At 35.0% G+C, this 10,817-nt stretch overlaps 1 protein-coding gene across 3 annotated transcripts in view; it reads right to left on the bottom strand.

The window, feature by feature from the left end:
- Positions 1-10,468, bottom strand: part of LOC145242288 (uncharacterized) — a 40,588-nt gene extending 30,120 nt beyond the window's left edge. For all 3 annotated transcript variants that reach the window (XR_013862692.1, XR_013862691.1, XM_080105297.1), the window contains exon 1: positions 9,683-10,468. The gene's annotated coding sequence lies outside the window, so the exon portion shown is untranslated. The remainder of the gene's footprint in view (positions 1-9,682) is intronic.
- Positions 10,469-10,817: the final 349 nt, after the last annotated feature.

Raw genomic sequence — 10,817 nt, 5'->3', positions numbered from 1 at the left:
ACTGTAAAGGGATGAGACTTAGTAGCTTGTCGGGTTTGTCGGGGGTAGTTACGTCGGGGAGGTACAAGTGTTTGCAGTTCGTCAGAGCATTCACCATTGAAGTATTTGTAGAACAGGCAGAGGGATGCAACATCTCGTCGATGGGACAGAGGCTGAAGCCCAGATGACAGTTCAGGACCTATCAGGTTGGCGACTCTCTTTTGAACCCTGTCCAGGAGTGAGAGACAAGAAGCAGATACACCAACCCAGATGTGACAACAGTACTCCATACATGGGCGAATGGTTGCCTTATAGAGGTATAGGATACTGTCAGGTGTAAGTAGTTTTCTAGCACGGTAGAGGGAGCCAACCTTCCTTGCAGCAGCCTTGGCAATGCTCTCAATGTATCTATTCCAGTTCATATTCCCTGTAAACGTTAGGCCGAGGAGTTTAAAAGTACTTTCATGTAATGTGTTCTTGGCCATTGCTATTGGTGGTAGAGAAGGTTTCTTGTAATTATTGAAGGAAACAAGCTTAGTCTTAGCAGCATTGAATGTGACCAACCATTTTTGTCCCCATTCCACTACGGATTGGAGGTCATCCTCTAGTGTTTCTGCCATTTCCTTGGATAAGTGTTCATTTGTTTTCCCCTCATATCTGTTATAGAGAGTGGTGTCATCAGCAAATATACCCATCTCCGAAACAATTTTATCAGGGAGGTCGTTTATGAATATCAGGAATAATAGAGGTCCAAGGATAGACCCCTGAGGTACTCCCGCATTTATGTCATGTTGTTTAGATGTACGACCGTCGAGGACAACTTTGATTTTTCTATTACTTAAGAAGGATTTAATTACATTATGAATTCTTCCAGTGATTCCATATGATCTAATTTTCCTTAGAAGACTATCGTGCCATACCCTGTCAAAAGCCTTAGATATATATCGAGGGCCACCGCTCTACCCTCCCCTGTTTTATCCAATGAACGGTATATACGTTCAGAAACTACAGTTAAGATATCTGCTGTTGAACGGGCTTGCCTGAATCCATATTGTTTGTCAGTCAGGAGTTTAGCAGCTGTTAGGTGCTGGACAAGGGCTTGATTAACTAAGGACTCAAATATTTTGGCGAAAAGCGGGAGGAGGCTAATGGGGCGATAATTTAGTGGGTCGGTTCTTTCACCAGAATTCTTGAAGACTGGTACCACAGAGGCGGTTTTCCAGCAGTCGGGAAAACAAGATTCGTTAAGGCATTTATTGTAAAGTTTGGACAGAACTGGAGCAACCTCGGCAGAGCATTTTTTTAATAGCACAGCCGGGATGAGATCTGGTCCACACGCTTTTGAGGTGTCTAGGTTTTTTATAATAGCATGTACCTGAGAAGGGGTGATTTTCAAATCGTCTAGTGAGGCGTCTGTTCGCAGAGGAAAATCAGGGAGTGAGTGGTGTACCGAGTCCAGTGTGGAGTTTGAGGCAAACCAACTGGCAAGCAGATTAGCCTTGTCAGTTGCCGTGCAAGCAACCTCATGATCGTTTGATAGTGGGGGAATAGTTGACTGTCCATTAGTTACTACGCTGTTGTAGATTTTCCAAAAATCCCGAGTTCCTAATTTCTGTGCTTCGATGCGTTTTCTGGTGGTTTCAGAGTAATCTGTCTTAGCTGTCTTTATCATTCTCTTACAATTATTTCTAGCTTCTATAAACTTCTGTTTATTTGAGCTGGACTTATGTCGGTTGAATCTGCGGAATGCATGCTGCCTTTGACAAATGGCAGCTGCACAAGCAGAAGTAAACCATTGGGGGGAGTGGGGCTTGCTATAGAATTTCCGTGCGGGAACATGTGCTTCAATAGCAGTTTTGAACCATGCAAGTGGTCTCATTTGCACACTGTTCCGCTGGAAGAGTAAAGATATTTTGCCATGGGGCATCTCTGATGAGCTCTCTGATGGCTTCCCAATCAGCCTTTTTGTAATACCTCGTTGTTTTGAGTAGTGGGTCTTCAGTTTTAGGGCGAGAATTTAGGCTGATTTCTACCATTATCACAGCGTGATCAGCATTCCCGAGTGGGCTGTGGGCATTTGTTGTACAGTCATTGGGAACCGTTGTCAGAAAGAGATCTAGAAGTGAGGCATGTTGATCTTGCTGGTCTGGGAAACGTGTCGGAAATGTAACCAACCGAGATAGGGAATGGGATATAGAGAAGTTATGTGTTGCGCTACCAGCTACATCTGTGTGATTAGAGAATCCTAGAGATTTAATTTTGATGTCATCAGATATAACCATGCATTTAAAACTGGAACTACACATCGATCATTCCATTCTTATATCTCTCTCCATACAACATGTAATTAGCACTCATTGTAAAGTTTTAGCTCATATACACTATAACACTGTCTACACCTGCATGATATAATTTTAACTTGCTTGACAGTGGTAAATATTTACTTAGTCATGACAGAACTTTCTTGAACTAATTCTATCCACTTCTAAATCTGACTATCAGGCAAGAACCAGATTTGACAAGAGCTACAATTATAACAGAATTATTAAACAATTGCAACAGTCTTGCTATCCAGCGTAAGCATCGATTTTTAGAAATAAGGAAAGTTTTCTCTTTCTGAGGGCTTTACAACACTACAACTGTCAAACATCAATCTAGTCTTGGTAAAATTTACCCTCAGAACTTTATTTTACATAGAATTTTTCAAAGTTTCTAGCTTAACAAGTAGGTATTTCATTGTTTCACATGCAAATGCTAAATAATCAGCATAAAACATCTCTTTCAGAACACAAATACAGAATTTCGTTAACAATGTTCACGGTTACAAATGAAAGAACAACAGACTGTGTACAGTTCACTGAACTCCAACTTTAAAAGGGTTCAGACAGACTTGAAAAGATACAAATACAGAATTTCGTTAACAATGTTCACGGTTACAAATGAAAGAACAACAGACTGTGTACAGTTCACTGAACTCCAACTTTAAAAGGGTTCAGACAGACTTGAAAAGATACAAATACAGAATTTCGTTAACAATGTTCACGGTTACAAATGAAAGAACAACAGACTGTGTACAGTTCACTGAACTCCAACTTTAAAAGGGTTCAGACAGACTTGAAAAGATACAAATACAGAATTTCGTTAACAATGTTCACGGTTACAAATGAAAGAACAACAGACTGTGTACAGTTCACTGAACTCCAACTTTAAAAGGGTTCAGACAGACTTGAAAAGATACAAATACAAATACAGAATTTCGTTAACAATGTTCACGGTTACAAATGAAAGAACAATAGACTGTGTACAGTTCACTGAACTCCAACTTTAAAAGGGTTCAGACAGACTTGAAAAGTCCTTAAATTTTGACTTTTACCTTGAAACAGTCTTCTTTCTATTATTACAATGAAAAATCTTTGAAAATATGGAAAATTCTTGAAAATATCTTGAAAAGGCCTCGGAAATTGTGTTCTTTATGCCCCCCCCCAAAAATACAAACTTTTCTGGTGCGGATGGGAGGGAGTCTTCACTGGCGAGACATATAATAAAAAAGACTTCATTACTTAAAAAAGTAGGTTTTATTGCCTGCCAAGTTCTTTATAGAAATAGCCAAATGCATAAACAACCGTTTCTAATGATTCAGAAATTGTAGATAGCCACCTATTGATGACCCCGGAATGACTTAAATAAATAAATAAAGATAGATTAGATTAGAGATAAAAAAAATAAAATCACCTATAAATTTAGTATAAAACTTTCAGGGGGGGGAGAGAATCCCATTAAGCTGTGACCCACCAACGAACAGATAGACAACTATAATCGATTTTTATGGAATCATTCTCATATCCAATTCCGGGAGAATGAAGTAGGTATAAGTCAGTTAACACAAAAAAAAATAATCATTTTATTCATGTTTTGTTTTAATGTATATTTTTTATCAAACAAACACAGCATGCATTGTTTTTATGTATATTATTACGAAAAAGCACACCGATGCCATGTATTAATGTATATTTCTATCAAAAGAACACATCCATGTTTTGTTTTAATGTATATTTTTACCAGAAAAACACACCCATGTTTTTTATGTATATTTTTACAAGAAAAACTCACCCACGTTTTGTTTTAATGTATATTTTTACCAGAAAAACATATATATATATATATATATATATATATATATATATATATATATATATATATATATATATACCAAAAGAACACATCCATGTTTTGTTTTAATGTATATTTTACCAGAAAAACACACATGCAGGTTTTGTTTTAATTTATATATTAACCAGAAAACATATATATATATATATATATATATATATATTTTACTAGAAAAAATCACCCATGCTTTGTTTTAATATATATTGTTACCTGAGAAGCACACAACCATATTTTGTTTTAATGTATACTTTTACGAGAAAAACTCACCCATGTTTTGTTTTAATGTAGATTTTTACCAGTAAAACACACACATGCTTCGTTTTAATGTAGATTTTTACCAGTAAAACACACATGCTTCGTTTTAATGTAGATTTTTACCAGTAAAACACACCCATGCTTCGTTTTAATGTAGATTTTTACCAGAAAAATATGCCTATGCTTCGTTTTAATGTAGATTTTTACCAGAGAAACACATCTATGTTTGTTTATGTAGATTTTTATGAGAGAAACATATGCATGCTTCGTTTTAATGTATATTTTTACCAGAGAAACACACACCCGTAATTTGTTTTTTTTGTTTTTTACACGGTGGTCACCACTTATCAAGGCCCGGAAGCCCCTCAGGGATAAAGGCTTTGTTTTAATGTGGATTTTTACCAGAGAAACACACCCTTGCAAACTGTTAAAAAGTTGGTAGTAAAAGAAATATTTCAGAATGTGTATTTTCCACTGACTAATACACACATACAATGTGTATCAGAGAAAATAAGAAAATAACTAAGACAAAAGAAAAAAATAATTAAACGTCCTAAAAAATACATTACGTTAAATTTGCATACAAAACTGACTGTGCACTCTAACATTTTTAGGCTATTTTTATATAATGCCCTTCAAAAGTAAGCAAATTTTATAGAAACACTCTCATTTTTAATTAAGTAGATGAGTTTTTCGTGGTGATTTTTTCTTTCAACGGCGATATAAGTAATTAATGGCTTCCCCAAAAATCTAAAATAAAGATTAATTTCCAACATTGGTGTGCCAACAATCTCAAGTTAATTTCCTAACAGGGAGAGGACAGTATACGTTTTCCAATCCTAATGACCTCGTGTCACTTTTAGAGCAATTAACAAAAAAGGCTTATGCAACATGAATTCTGTTGGTTTTGTTTTGGAAGGAGGAGAATTTTTTTAATGCTGTTAAAGAAAATAATTACTTAATAAATAAATAATTATAAAAGTAATAACATTAATTAATTAGTGAAAAAAATAATTACCCTATTACTACGGAATGCCAATGCCAAAAAGCTCCTAAGTCTGAGTGGTAACTTCCTCAAAATCCCTTTTCTTAACTATACCACTAACTCTAACTTCAAATTATACTCACCTCCCAAATAACTCTCATAACCTTATATCTATATCTGAGTGGCAAGACCCCCAGCCGCAAGCACAAGTAATATGCCAAATTTCCTTTTGCTGAGGCTCGAAACAGGAAGAAAGTTGCAACAGGTTGCCCTGTTGCGAACTCTAAGGTCCGGTAGCACTAATGTGCGTCCAATCTCTGCCACTGCTGGAATGCCAATGTCAAAAAAACACTCCTATGCGGTATTCAGCCATTTTAAATAGGAAGTAGGGGGGAGGGCATAACGTGAAATCACTTTCACATGTGAATCACGCATGCATAAGAATTAAAAGATGGCACTGCAGACGCCTAGAGAGGCTGACGCTTAAAATAATTTCTCACACATTCCCATCTCAAGATACACCAAAAGAAAAAGGAGACTTGGAATATATTTCCTTTTTTCCAGAATGTAAGCCCCTAGGAAACTGCCTTAAAGTTCACCTCACATTTAAACCCCTGCTAGTCTCGTTTACTAGCCCACATAAGATATCCCCCGCCAGTCTTGCATACTAACCCACACAAGATATCTTGCGCTAGTCTTGCTCACTAGCCCACGTTACTCAACTTCTTACATACAGGTTGACTGAATCGCACTCTAAGTTCTTTTAAAAGCAATAACATTTTAAAAAAAAAAAAACATTCAACTCAAATCATACTTTCATTATAAAAAACATTTGTTAATAAGCGACTGCTTTTTTTTTTCTTTTCTGAAAAAAACAACGGAATTTCACTCCAAAGTCCACATTTAAAATGACCACTTTTTAATACATACAAGTTGACTGAATCGTATTAAATTCTTTTTCAAAACAAATTCGACTCAAATTGTACTTTCATAAAAGAACTCTTTCATTTAAAAGCGACAAGTTTTTTTCCAACACAATAGGATTTCATTTTAAATTCCGCATTGAAAACAACTTGCATGTGCACATAAAAAAAAAGTATCCAAGGCCTGACAAATTATCACAAAGTTTGAGTTTCAAACGCGTGTTTAACTTCATGGCATCAAATTCTCTCCAAACCTGCATGCTGATAAACTTGATATTCAGGGTCCTTCCAGGAAAGAAATACGCGCTGACAGGCATTCAACCCAGAACGACACCATCATGGAAAACAATTCAATCTGGTACAGAAATTACTGACGGCAACCTGTTGCAAGATATGACGAATTTCCTTCTGCTGAGGCTCGAAACAGGAAGAAAGTTGCAACAGATTGCCCTATTACGACTTCTAAGCTCTGGTAGCACTAATGTGCATCCAACCTCTCTCTGGAATGCCAGTGCCAAAAGAAACACCCCTATGCTGTATTCAGCCACTTTAAAAAGGAAGCAGGGGGGGGCATAACGTGAAATCACGTTCACATGTAAATCACACATGCCTAAGAATTAAAAGATGGCATCGCAGATGCCTAGAGAGGCCGACGCTTAAAATAGTTTCTCACAGTAAAGCTAAGCGTAATCTGAAAATTAGACCTTTCTCCCTAGAAAATGCACAGAAATTATCTCCCATAGCCACAAAAATAAAATAAAACGAATCACTTTTAAAATAGTTTTAAAAAATAAATATTATCTTTTTTTTTTTTATTATTATCTGATATATTTCTCGAGGCATTTTACTGTTGCCTTAGTTCCGCCGTTTTCTAGACGGTGATAGTTTATTTGGCGTCCCCATTGAAAAATGTTCCAACAGATATTTTAAGGAATTTATCACATACTTAATTACAGAGACATTCTTAGACGAATTATTATTATTATTATTATTAATCGGAATAATAGTATTCATATTATTATTATCATAAGTAATAAGCAGTTAATTTTTTAGGCATAAGAATTATACTTTTATTATTATTAGTAGTAGTAGTAGTAATAGTAGTAGTTGTAGTAGTTTTGGAAGTAGCAAATATGCCAGATAACATATTTTAGGTTATCACCGGTGTCAAACTGTTATTTCACATTCGGCCGACATATACTTGTAAGAAACTTCAAAATTTGTCTATCTTCTTCAAGAATAAAATGTTCCTATTCCACGAGGGCAAAGTTAGAAACAAGGTCGGTCTTTAATATGCAGAAAATCCAGCTCCCATAAGGAGGCACTCTGTAAAGGAACAAACATAAAAATTGTCTCAGTCATGAAGGGTTTCTTGCCCACTGACCGATGACAGAAAAGGTGACGGGTAGCATCTTGGCCCAAAGGCAAATAGAAAAAAAAAATCATTATCATTTTAACGAATAAGGCAATTTGGTTTGTTTTACTGTACACATAGATTCGAAAAAGTTGTCAAAAAACAAATATATAACAAATAAATGTTATCAAAGGCAAGATAAGTCACTTTTCTACCCAACTGGATATGTTTTTAGTGTTTATTAGGCACCGCCAAAAATCGTCGAAAAATAAAGTTGTTGTTGTTTTTTAAAACGAAATTACATTTATTAAAATCCATTATTTCTGAGTAACTTTTTTTTTTTCCAGAAAGAAAAAGCCCTGAATTTTATCATATAGAAAACAGAATAATGTAAAACTTTTTCTACTATTTTTAATTAAATTTTAAATGTTAAATTTTCCCAAAAAGTTAACAATTGACATTTTTTGTCTTGCACAAAAAACGTACATAAATATTTAAAAAAAAAAAAGGTTTTTGAAATAATTAATTTATTTATTTGTTGTCTAAGATTTAGGATGATTTTCTATGAGAATATGCAAAAATATTATAATATAAGTACCTGGATTTCAAATAATTCCACTTATTCATATAGGCAACCAGTTACTTCGCGTCGATCTAGAGTCTAAATCGACAATATTTACGTTTGCATTTGATAAAAAGCAAACTATGGAAGACCAAACAGGCCAAAAAAAAACTTATTTTTCAGTGACAAAAATTTCAAAGTATTATTAACGCTGAGGCTCGCCAGTACCAGATGGGTGACCATTTGTATGAGTTTGGTTTTTAATGTGTATGTATGTGGGGGCCAGGCTCCCCAAAATCGGGGGGGGGGGATTTAAAACAGAATAAAAAAAAAATTATTTCAGCGCGTTTGGTCCACCGTAGTTGAAAGGCGGCAAACGTTTTCAAATGGGATCGAAAAAATGATGCTATTTTAAAAACAAAGGGCACAATATTTATCGAATTTTTTTTTTGTATCGATTCTTCACATCATGCCCTGTTTAATAATGGTCATGCATTATTCGGCTCGCTAAAAAAAAAAATTGTTAATTTATTTATCAAAGATTTTAAAATGGCTTTTTTCGTATAAATATTTAAAAAAAATTTTTTTTTATTTTGCTGAACTTAAATTATTTTACTTAACATATTCACCGAATTTCACACTTAAAAACTCAAAAGCGGGATAATTAAACACAATCGAAGTTCTGATATTCAGACGTCAAAATAAGGTATGCAAACAATTTCTTTTTTTTAATCTATAATTCTGTCCCTTACAACAACACAATATGTTGTGTTCAGTTTCAGATGATTAGTTTAAGCATATTTGTACCCCCTCAAAACAAGGGGGGGTTGTAAGCAAAATAAAATATATATATATAAATATCGTTTATGAAAAATAAGTACACTGTTATAAAGTTCATTCTTCTCTTAATAATCGCTGAAAATTTCGTATTGATTGGATAATTACCTGATTTTTGGTAGATTTTTGAAAAGACGTTCCGTCAAAAAGTACTTACCTGCCCCCCCCCCCAGTTTTGGCGGTGCCTATATTTATATTTAATGCAACATGTTTATTCAGCTCGAAAAACATATAGTGTTTACCGATGTATTGGAAAATTTAAAATGGCGGCCTACTCTCTCTTTGAGGTGGTAAGTTTATAACTCCTTTTTCCAAACTTCCGAGAAAGAGTCGGCCGCCATTTTGATTTTTCCACTACATCGGTAAAGACTGTATGTTTTTGGAGCCGATTAAACATGTTACATTAAATATAAACCCTAAAAACATATCCAGTTGGGTAGAAAAGTGACTTATCTTACCTTTGATAAGTTATTTGTTCTATATTTGTTTTGTGACAACTTTTTCGAATCTGTGTACAGTAAAACAAACCCAGGCAATTAGCTTGGAAGAAATCCATCGAAATATCACTATTCTTTTAACTTGGTTCAAGGAATTTAATTTAATTAAGGAATACTTACTTGTTTCAGAAAACCTGTTTTATTCTTTCCGTACAATTCAGTGAACTCTCCTACGTTGTAAGATTTCTGAACAAACTGCTTATACGGTGTATCTTGATGTTTTGTCCCGTTTTTACACGTTGTTTGTAATGTTTATAATTTACCGTTTACTATTGAGATAATTATTAATTTAAAATTCAAAGTTTTAACACTTTTGTGGTCACCTCTTTCGTACAATTAATTTTGAAAATAACTTAACGAAATATTGTTTTCAGGCTCTCTCTACCGTGCTAGAAAACTACTGATACCTGAAAGTATCCTCCTGTACCTCTATAAGGCCACCATTCGCCCATGTATGGAGTATTGTTTTCACATTTGGGCTGGTGCATAGAGTCGCCAATCTGATAGGCCCTGAACTGGCATCTAAGCTTCAGCCTCTGTCCCATCGACGAAACGTTGCATCCCTCTGCCTGTTCTACAAGTATTTTAATGGTGAATGCTCTGACAAACTGCAGACACTTGTGCCCCCACGACGTAGACACCCTCGACAAACCCGACAGGCAGCTAAATCCCACCCCCACACAGTAAAGATCCCTAGATGTAAAAGATCTTTCTACTCCAGTAGTTTCTTCCCCAGAACTGCTGCTAGACTCTGGAATTCCATTCCAGGTCCCTGCTTCCCTCACTGTACTACTAGTGTACTGATATGCAGAAGTTCAAGTGTAACGTGAACCGACATCTTGCTGCCCAACATAGTGCCCCAGTAGTTGCTGCTCCTGATAGTAGCCCCCCCCCCTACATCAAAGTGGCAATGTGCCTTGTTTGGGGTAAAAAAAAAAAAAAAAAAAAAAAAGTACGGGCAAAATGAATGCCGATGCTCCAAATGAATAAACATTTTGACCCCCACCCTTTACTTAAAAATTCACCAAAAATCAGGAAATTAACCAATTTTAATGAAATTTTCAGTATTTATCAAATAATGATCGCGGAATATATTGAACTCATTATTTTTTTTTTTATTATTGAAATCTTACTTAGTGGAAATGTATTATTTTGTTTAAACAAAAAATACCTTTACTAAAATTATGGTTTTCAGTAGTAAATAAAAAACGCAAGAATTTATTTTTGCTTTTTTTTTATGTAAATAAAGCATCGT

The sequence above is a fragment of the Euprymna scolopes genome, chromosome 21 (genome assembly GCF_053919585.1).
Source record: "Euprymna scolopes isolate OS-2025 chromosome 21, ASM5391958v1, whole genome shotgun sequence".
Taxonomy (NCBI): Eukaryota; Metazoa; Mollusca; class Cephalopoda; order Sepiida; family Sepiolidae; genus Euprymna; species Euprymna scolopes.
This window is presented reverse-complemented; position numbering and strand designations above follow the sequence as displayed.